At 43.2% G+C, this 9,715-nt stretch overlaps 1 protein-coding gene across 1 annotated transcript in view; it reads left to right on the forward strand.

Annotated features, from left to right (window-relative positions):
- The window catches only part of wwox (WW domain containing oxidoreductase), a 113,756-nt gene that overhangs the window by 88,247 nt on the left and 15,794 nt on the right, over positions 1–9,715 (forward strand). The gene's annotated exons all lie outside the window — the stretch shown is intronic.

A 9,715-nucleotide genomic window follows, 5' to 3' on the forward strand; every position in this document is an offset into this window, starting at 1 on the left:
TCATTATTTATTTTGTATATCTACTCCCATTATATGTTAGTGTATAATTGTTACATACATATCTACATAATAAATAATATACATCATTATTTATTTTGTATATGTACTCCCATTATATGTTAGTGTATAATTGTTACATACATATCTACATACATAAACAGGTATATTAATTAATTTATAGATAATATATTTTATTATTGTTTTATTTTTTTTGTTGCTGATAAATAAATAGATGGATGGATGGACAGATGGATAGATAGATAGATAGATAGATAGATAGATAGATAGATAGATAGATAGATAGATAGATAGATAGATAGATGGATGGATTTTCTCTTTCTGTAAATGAAAGGTTTTCTTGGTTAGATTATCCTGGACTAATTAAAATTCCCTTGAACAGTATTGATTATAGTGTTATCAGTTATTAATTATTATTATATTACAAAACGTTATTTAATATGATGTCAAGACAAAACATTTAATAGGTTCAGTGTGTCTCGCATGCCTTCTATTATCATATCAATACAGCGTTTTTTAATCTGTAAACATTCATTAGTTTGTGATGGTGAGCTGCAGTGATCAGTAATTAGGCTAATGAGGCATAATTATGATTTAATATAGACGTGTCTAGAATATTGTCTTTGCTCTGTGAGAACTGTATCCGTTCAGATGTAGTTCCTTATGCTGTAGTTTTCAGGAAAAGAAGTGTGAAGTATTGATTATATTGAAAAAATAATAATAATAGTAACTTGTTGTTTTATCATTAATGAAGTGTTATTGGTGTTTTCATGCTGCTTAAATCAGGGAAATCGTCGTCTGAATGACTGTTTTGAGTCGGGCTTTATCCCAGTCCTGGTTCTTGCTCGCTTGCTCTTATGTGGAGTTCCTCAGTGTTCCTGCGGCCGAGCCTCGACCTTCACCGCTCCCTCAGTCCACAGTGAGTGTGTGTGAGTGTAGAGGTGACGTATGTGTGGGGGTGTCCCGGGCCCTCGGGGGCCTGCAGGACTCATCTGGCCCCCGGCCGGCCCCGGGGCACGACAGCAGCAGAGCTTGGTCAGCAGCCAGAGTCCTGGAGGTGACCCCCCCCCCCCCCCCCCCCCCCGTCCTCCTTCAGTCACCGCTACTTTCTTAAACACTTAATGGCTGACTGAGGACCTCTGAGCAGTTTTCACAAGTGACCCTGAGAAAGATGTGTGTTTTTGGGCCCTAAAGGCTAGATAGGTGCCCTGCCTAAAGCCTAGTTAGGTGCCCTGCCTAAAGCCTAGTTAGGTGCCCTGCCTAAAGCCTAGTTAGGTGCCCTGCCTAAAGCCTAGATAGGTGCCCTGCCTAAAGCCTAGATAGGTGCCCTGCCTAAAGCCTAGATAGGTGCCCTGCCTAAAGCCTATATAGGTGCCCTGCCTAAAGCCTAGATAGGTGCCCTGCCTAAAACCTAGATAGGTGCCCTGCCTAAAGCCTAGATAGGTGCCCTGCCTAAAGCCTAGATAGGTGCCCTGCCTAAAGCCTAGATAGGTGCCCTGCCTAAAGCCTAGATAGGTACCCTGCCTAAAGCCTAGATAGGTGCCCTGCCTAAAGCCTAGATAGGTGCCCTGCCTAAAGCCTAGATAGGTGCCCTGCCTAAAGCCTAGTTAGGTGCCCTGCCTAAAGCCTAGATAGGTGCCCTGCCTAAAGCCTAGACAGGTGCCCTGCCTAAAACCTAGTTAGGTGCCCTGCCTAAAGCCTAGATAGGTGCCCTGCCTAAAGCCTAGATAGGTGCCCTGCCTAAAGCCTAGATAGGTGCCCTGCCTAAAGCCTAGTTAGGTGCCCTGCATAAAGCCTAGATAGGTGCCCTGCCTAAAGCCTAGATAGGTGCCCTGCCTAAAGCCTAGTAGGGGTGGGAATCTTTGGTCACCTCACGATCCGATCCGATTCCGATTCTGGGAGTCACGATCCGATTCCAGAACGATTCTTTATCTACCTCCCTCCCCCCTCCCCCTCATTAATTCATTAGTTTACATAACTAATTAAGTACTTTTTTTAAAATATTTTTTTTTTTTTTTTTATTAAAACAGTTGTATGTTAAGAATTTTAAACTAATATAACTAATATAACAAATAATAAAGAGGAGTATAGAAAAATATAACAAACAACAAACAAAAAGTGCTTTCAGTAGCCTATAGATTATCTGAACTTTTTCCATTCAAGAACTGTGAGTGATTTTTCTTCATCTTTACTGTTGTTTTTTACTATGACATCATAGACTGCGGAAGATCTATTAAGCTGCATTCACGCACGCATCTCTTTTGAAATAAAAGAAGTAATACCGTGTGTCCTGTCCGTTTAATCCCTTAAGACATAACTGGCTGTGTTTACGTTAATTTTGCACAAGTACATTAAACCACTACACGGAGTCGCACAGCCGCATGCGCGAGCAGTCTCACAAACAAAGCGCGCGTCAGCATTTGAAATTGAAAGCAGCCTTCTGTTAGTGAGGTTCATATTTTAAATATAAAGTCCACTGCATTCCAAACCACATAAATGATGACTTCGTAGAGCATTTGTAAGGAAAATACCGACGGGCGAGACAGCACACTTCAAGTGTAACATCAAAGAAAGCGCGCGTCTCTCACAGCGTATCCTGTGCAATGAAGCCTGTGAATGTCCTTGTAATTCGCTTCAACCTTTCCGAACTTTATGAAAGATTATTTTACGGAAGGTTCGAGTGGTGTATGTGTGTGAGGAATTGGAAGCAAGCAGAATACGGTTGTTTCTAAAGCAAACTCAACGTCATCGCACATCTGGTTAAAAACTAAGCTCAGAATCGATTCTGGAATTCTCAGAATCGATCCAGAATCGTTGGAGAAAGAATCGCGATGCATCGATGGATCGATTTTTTCTCCCACCCCTAAAGCCTAGTTAGGTGCCCTGCCTAAAGCCTAGATAGGTGCCCTGCCTAAAGCCTAGATAGGTGCCCTACCTAAAGCCTAGTTAGGTGCCCTGCCTAAAGCCTAGATAGGTACCCTGCCTAAAGCCTATATAGGTGCCCTGCCTAAAGCCTAGATAGGTGCCCTGCTTAAAGCCTAGTTAGGTGCCCTGCCTAAAGCCTAGATAGGTGCCCTGCCTAAAGCCTAGATAGGTGCCCTGCCTAAAGCCTAGATAGGTGCCCTGCCTAAAGCCTAGTTAGGTGCCCTGCCTAAAGCCTAGATAGGTGCCCTGCCTAAAGCCTAGATAGGTGCCCTGCCTAAAGCCTAGATAGGTGCCCTGCCTAAAGCCTAGTTAGGTGCCCTGCCTAAAGCCTAGATAGGTGCCCTGCCTAAAGCCTAGATAGGTGCCCTGCCTAAAGCCTAGTTAGGTGCCCTGCATAAAGCCTAGATAGGTGCCCTGCCTAAAGCCTAGATAGGTGCCCTGCCTAAAGCCTAGTTAGGTGCCCTGCCTAAAGCCTAGATAGGTGCCCTGCCTAAAGCCTAGATAGGTGCCCTGCCTAAAGCCTAGTTAGGTGCCCTGCCTAAAGCCTAGATAGGTACCCTGCCTAAAGCCTATATAGGTGCCCTGCCTAAAGCCTAGATAGGTGCCCTGCTTAAAGCCTAGTTAGGTGCCCTGCCTAAAGCCTAGATAGGTGCCCTGCCTAAAGCCTAGTTAGGTGCCCTGCCTAAAGCCTAGATAGGTGCCCTGCCTAAAGCCTAGATAGGTGCCCTGCCTAAAGCCTAGATAGGTGCCCTGCCTAAAGCCTAGATATGTGCCCTGCCTAAAGCCTAGTTAGGTGCCCTGCCTAAAGCCTAGTTAGGTGCCCTGCCTAAAGCCTAGTTAGGTGCCCTGCCTAAAGCCTAGTTAGGTGCCCTGCCTAAAGCCTAGATAGGTGCCCTGCCTAAAGCCTAGATATGTGCCCTGCCTAAAGCCTAGATAGGTGCCCTGCCTAAAGCCTAGATAGGTGCCCTGCCTAAAGCCTAGATAGGTGCCCTGCCTAAAGCCTAGTTAGGTGCCCTGCTAAAGCCTAGATAGGTGCCCTGCCTAAAGCCTAGTTAGGTGCCCTGCCTAAAGCCTAGATAGGTGCCCTGCCTAAAGCCTAGATATGTGCCCTGCCTTAAGCCTAGTTAGGTGCCCTGCCTAAAGCCTAGTTAGGTGCCCTGCCTAAAGCCTAGATAGGTGCCCTGCCTAAAGCCTAGTTAGGTGCCCTGCCTAAAGCCTAGTTAGGTGCCCTGCCTAAAGCCTAGATAGGTGCCCTGCCTAAAGCCTAGATAGGTGCCCTGCCTAAAGCCTAGATAGGTGCCCTGCCTAAAGCCTAGTTAGGTGCCCTGCCTTAAGCCTAGATAGGTGCCCTGCCTAAAGCCTAGATAGGTGCCCTGCCTAAAGCCTAGATAGGTGCCCTGCCTAAAGCCTAGATAGGTGCCCTGCCTAAAGCCTAGTTAGGTGCCCTGCCTAAAGCCTAGATAGGTGCCCTGCCTAAAGCCTAGATAGGTGCCCTGCCTAAAGCCTAGTTAGGTGCCCTGCCTAAAGCCTAGATAGGTGCCCTGCCTAAAGCCTATATAGGTGCCCTGCCTAAAGCCTAGATAGGTGCCCTGCCTAAAGCCTAGTTAGGTGCCCTGCCTAAAGCCTAGATAGGTGCCCTGCCTAAAGCCTAGATAGGTGCTCTGCCTAAAGCCTAGTTAGGTGCCCTGCCTAAAGCCTAGTTAGGTGCCCTGCCTAAAGCCTAGATAGGAAGCTAAGCATGTTGCTAAGCTAGCAATGCAATATTCATACAGACATGAAAGCGCACACGCAGCTATTTAGGCAGAATAGCTAATCTTGAATGTCAACAGTCAATGTTTTGTGTTTGTCATTGTGAAACCGCCCTCTGCACGAAGACTGCACTGCTGCGGATCACAGTGTGTTGTTGGGGTTTGCTTTGGGTTCTGTCATGTTTCGTTCTGATTTGTCTTGTTTTATTTGCTTTTTGTGTTATGCTTTACCTTTGTGTTGTATTGCTTTAGGTTCTGTTTTTTATTTGTTCTGTTTTGTTTTACTTTTTGTATTCCATTTTGCTTTTGTTTTGTTTTGCTTGTTCTGTCTTGTTTTGCTTTGCTTTGTTTTTGTGTTGTTTTCCCTTTGTGTTATATTACTTTGAGTTAGTTTTTTTGTTCTGTTCTATTTTGTCCTGTTTTATTTTATTTTGATGTTTTATTTTGCTCTGCTTAGTTTTATTTTTGTTTTGCTTTGCTTTTGTGCATGTTTAGGTTGTTTAACCTTTGTGTTATATTACTTTGGGTTATTTTTTTTTGTTCTGTTCTATTTTGTCCTGTTTTGCTTTTGTTGTTTTTTTCCCTCTGTGTTGTATTGCTTTGTTCTGTTTTTTTTTTGTTCTGTTCTGTTTTGTTTTACTTGGCTTGTTATGTCTTGTTTTGCTTTTTGTGTTTTCTTGTGTTTTGTTTGTTTTGCATTTGCATTGTTTTGCTTTTTGTTTAATTGTGCTTTGCTTTTTTTAAATTGTTTTGTTTTGCTTTTTTGTGATTTGTTGAAAACGTTGTCTGTCAGAAGGGTTTTGGAGCAGAGCCAAGCATATCGCAGAATTGTTTAGGGCTTACCTGGGTCTGTATTCATTCATATTTGTGTACAGCTAGTATTGCTATGTGCGTGTGAATGCTTTTACGGTTTCCTTGCTTGTTGGCTAAAGTGCCAGTTCGGGTTTGTGCAGGTCTTTCCCTGGTCTGTGCCTCAGCCTCCCGAACACATCTGGGCTGGTCAGATCATAATGGAAGCTGTTAGCCTTTAATAAGAGGGACAGATTAACCTATTAGTTTTGGAGCCAAAGCATTTATTTGGCCCAGTGACCCACAGTTCGTGTGGGGATTGAGAGGGCTTTCTCCCTGGCGCTTTGAACCGTACAGTTTCCATGGACTTTATGGACTTATATTTTTCCCTGTCTGTCTTTTCACTTCACAGCTCAGGATAGTTGCCAGTGAAAGGTTTGAGACTGCTCATAAAAGTAACGCTTTGACGCTTCAAAGTAAACAGACACATAACATGTAATGCACATTTGTTTGGCTGAAAGCAAACATAAGCTCTTGGGGTTTGTTTATACTACAGAGAGGTGTTTTAGAAGCAAGGTTTGACCTAAACCATTGTTCAGATCTCTAATCCTGCGTATGAAAAATAGCTAAATGGCTTAATGTCTTTAGCCGAATAACCTCTGATGACCTCATCTGCTTTCCAGTGCTCCAGTGAACACTTCAAACACTCCTCGTGCTCATGTGACCCGAGTGAGTGAGTGAATGAATGGATGAATATCCTCTCTCTCCCTGGCCAAGGTTGTATTTCTTCATTAGCGGTTCCCAGGATGTGTGTGTGTGTGTGTGTGTGTGTGTGTGTGTGTCCCGGAGGAGGTGGAGTAGATTAATTCTCATCAGAATGGAGAGGTGCTCAGGTGTGAATGGCAGAAGGCAGCTGGTGAGACCACAACACGCCTCCCTGTTTCTGTTTCAGTCGAGATGTCTGCCGGCACACACACACACACACACTAACAGTTACTGCCATTGGAGCTTAATTCAATCACAGCTGCTTTCGCCACTTTTTTCCTACCCCGTCTTTTCTTTTGTAGCCGTTCGTAAACCCCCACCCTGCCTTGCCCCGCTCGCTCGCCCCTCTCCTTTCTCTTTGTTCTTCACCCTCAGTGTGTTCAGGTGGGCACGGGAAACACATTTCCATGCACTTATCATCCCTTTGTTCTCATCAGGTTCTGTAGTGTTTAACTCAGTCTGCTGTGAAGTGTACTTGATCGCCTATGATGTTTCATTTCGCTGTGTATTGATTGCTTGTGGACAAATTCCTGACTCAAGGTGTTCAATCCGAGAGAAATGCAATAAAGCGACTCGGATATGCAACAGAAAAATGCAAATATTCTCACCAAAACGAGTGAGCCTGTATAGCAATTATTTTAGAAAAGTTTGCATACTTGTGTGTCAGTCAAGCTGTCAATGGTAAATCACATGATCTACTCCTATTGCAGTAACAGTTTATTGATAAGCTACCAATGAAATAATATATAGGCTAACTATATAAATATACAAATATAAAACTAGATAACTTTACATATCAGAAATTTATGATTTTTTTTTTTAACAATAAATGCGTTGTTTTGTTTGTTGTTATGAGATGTCCCTCTCCACAAAGAATGCAATCCTGGCTTACAATTTGCTTTAGCTGCCCCCCCCCCCCCCCCCCACACACACACACACACACACACAAAAAGGTTTTATATCAGAAGGAATTTGGAGCAGATAAATTAAGATGTTATATTAATAATTAGTAATGAATTCAAATTGATATGATTATACTTTTTTTTTTTGTTATGTTATGACAAAACATACTGTAAGGCTAGAAAACAAAGACCTCACCTTGGGAAGGAGACAACTATTGTTCTACTAATATTGAATCTGTAAGTGTATCTGCTTCAAGAACAGCGCCGTTATTACCTTGCTAATGAGAAACGTCATGTGGCTTTTAAGTTGCAGAACTATTTTACTGATAAAACCGCCAGAGCAGCGCTGAGTGTGTGTCCGTGCTGTATGTGTGTGTGTTTGAGCGGGAGAGAGAGAGTATGTGCTTTCCGTACATAATAAAATGCAATTATGTGGCAAAACATGGAAATAATCTGTCATTTTCGTTTGCTATATTTATTTTCTTGGTCAGTGTCGTTGTGGGTTTTGGTTCTTTTGCTGTTGTCGGCTGTAAAGGCCTTTGAAATAACTGAAATCATGTGGCGAAGTGATATGGAGCTGGAACTACTTTATCACTGCGTTTCCCTGAAAATAACTGCACACCTTATAATGTTCGTCAGCCAATCAGATTCAAGCATTACAGCCCAGTAGTATAAGCTATTTTACAGGCTTCTAATTTTGTTTTGGAATTTTATACAATGGACCCTTTTCACAGACTGAGATTACGTGTTTTAAAGCTCATCAACATCGTCAATCCTGAAAAGTTTTTTTTATATTTTCATTTAAAAAAAGAAATTATGTACATTTTTAGGGCCAGGTCCACTCTGTTGTATTTGGTCTACTCTACTCTGCTCTGATTGGTCAGATGGCCCAGTCTGTTGTGATTGGTCTACTCTACTCTGCTCTGCTCTGATTGGTCAGATGGCCCAGTCTGTTGTGATTGGTCTACTCTGCTCTGATTGGTCTGTGATTGGTCTACTCTGTTCTGATTGGTCAGATGGGCCAGTCTGCTGTGATTGGTCTACTCTGCTCTGATTGGTCAGATGGCCCAGTCTGCTGTGATTGGTCTGCTCTGCTCTGATTGGTCAGATGGGCCAGTCTGCTGTGATTGGTCTGCTCTGCTCTGATTGGTCAGATGGGCCAGTCTGCTGTGATTGGTCTACTCTGCTCTGATTGGTCAGATGGCCCAGTCTGTTGTGATTGGTCTGCTCTGCTCTGATTGGTCTGACGGCCCAGTCTGTTGTGATTGGTCTGCTCTGCTCTGATTGGTCAGATGGCCCAGTCTGTTGTGATTGGTCTACTCTTCTCTGATTGGTCTGACGGCCCAGTCTGTTGTGATTGGTCTACTCTGCTCTGATTGGTCAGATGGCCCAGTCTGTTGTGATTGGTCTACTCTGCTCTGATTGGTCAGATGGCCCAGTCTGTTGTGATTGGTCTACTCTGCTGTGATTGGTCTGACGGCCCAGTCTGTTGTGATTGGTCTACTCTGCTCTGATTGGTCAGATGGCCCAGTCTGTTGTGATTGGTCTACTCTGCTCTGATTGGTCAGATGGCCCAGTCTGTTGTGATTGGTCTACTCTTCTCTGATTGGTCTGACGGCCCAGTCTGTTGTGATTGGTCTACTCTGCTCTGATTGGTCAGATGGCCCAGTCTGTTGTGATTGGTCTACTCTGCTCTGATTGGTCAGATGGCCCAGTCTGTTGTGATTGGTCTACTCTGCTCTGATTGGTCAGATGGCCCAGTCTGTTGTGATTGGTCTACTCTGCTCTGATTGGTCTGACGGCCCAGTCTGTTGTGATTGGTCTACTCTGCTCTGATTGGTCAGATGGCCCAGTCTGTTGTGATTGGTCTACTCTGCTCTGATTGGTCAGATGGCCCAGTCTGTTGTGATTGGTCTACTCTGCTCTGATTGGTCAGATGGCCCAGTCTGTTGTGATTGGTCTACCCTGCTCTGATTGTTCAGATGGCTCAGATGAGTAACTTATTTCATGGAATCCCTCTTCAATGAAAGCACAACACATTGGTAAAATGTAATGGCTGACAACTAAATATGAAATGTTTATATTACCTTGTATATATTGTGTGTATATAATAGCACATTGTGTCTATATAATACATATAAACAATACTAATAGTACTGCTGTAGTAATGGCAGGTTTATAGACTGAGACAGTGCAATGTTGAGCATGGATGGCCGTTGACTGAACTGACTTTGCTTAAAGAGACTTTGATATATCAAAAACCTTCCCTTTTTGCCAGCTATTGTTTTACATGCGTTCTTCATATATGTTGTGCACCTCCTGTTTTCTCTTCAAACTGATGTTGCTTTTATATGTGACGACGACCGATATAAACATATAACAGAGAACTATTTTTGGTTCCCTAAAGAACCTTTCTTAAATTATATATATTTTTTATTGTTGTGTGAAGAACATTTTTAATAATATTAAGAACCTATTAAGAATCTTTTGTGCAATGGAAAGATTCCTCGGATGATAAAGGTTCCTGGAACCATCAATGCCAGTTAAGAACCGTGTATGCAGAGAGAA

The sequence above is a fragment of the Rhinichthys klamathensis genome, unplaced genomic scaffold, assembly GCF_029890125.1.
Source record: "Rhinichthys klamathensis goyatoka isolate OS25496 unplaced genomic scaffold, OSU_Roscu_1.1 h1tg000627l_1, whole genome shotgun sequence".
In the NCBI taxonomy this organism is placed as follows: Eukaryota; Metazoa; Chordata; class Actinopteri; order Cypriniformes; family Leuciscidae; genus Rhinichthys; species Rhinichthys klamathensis.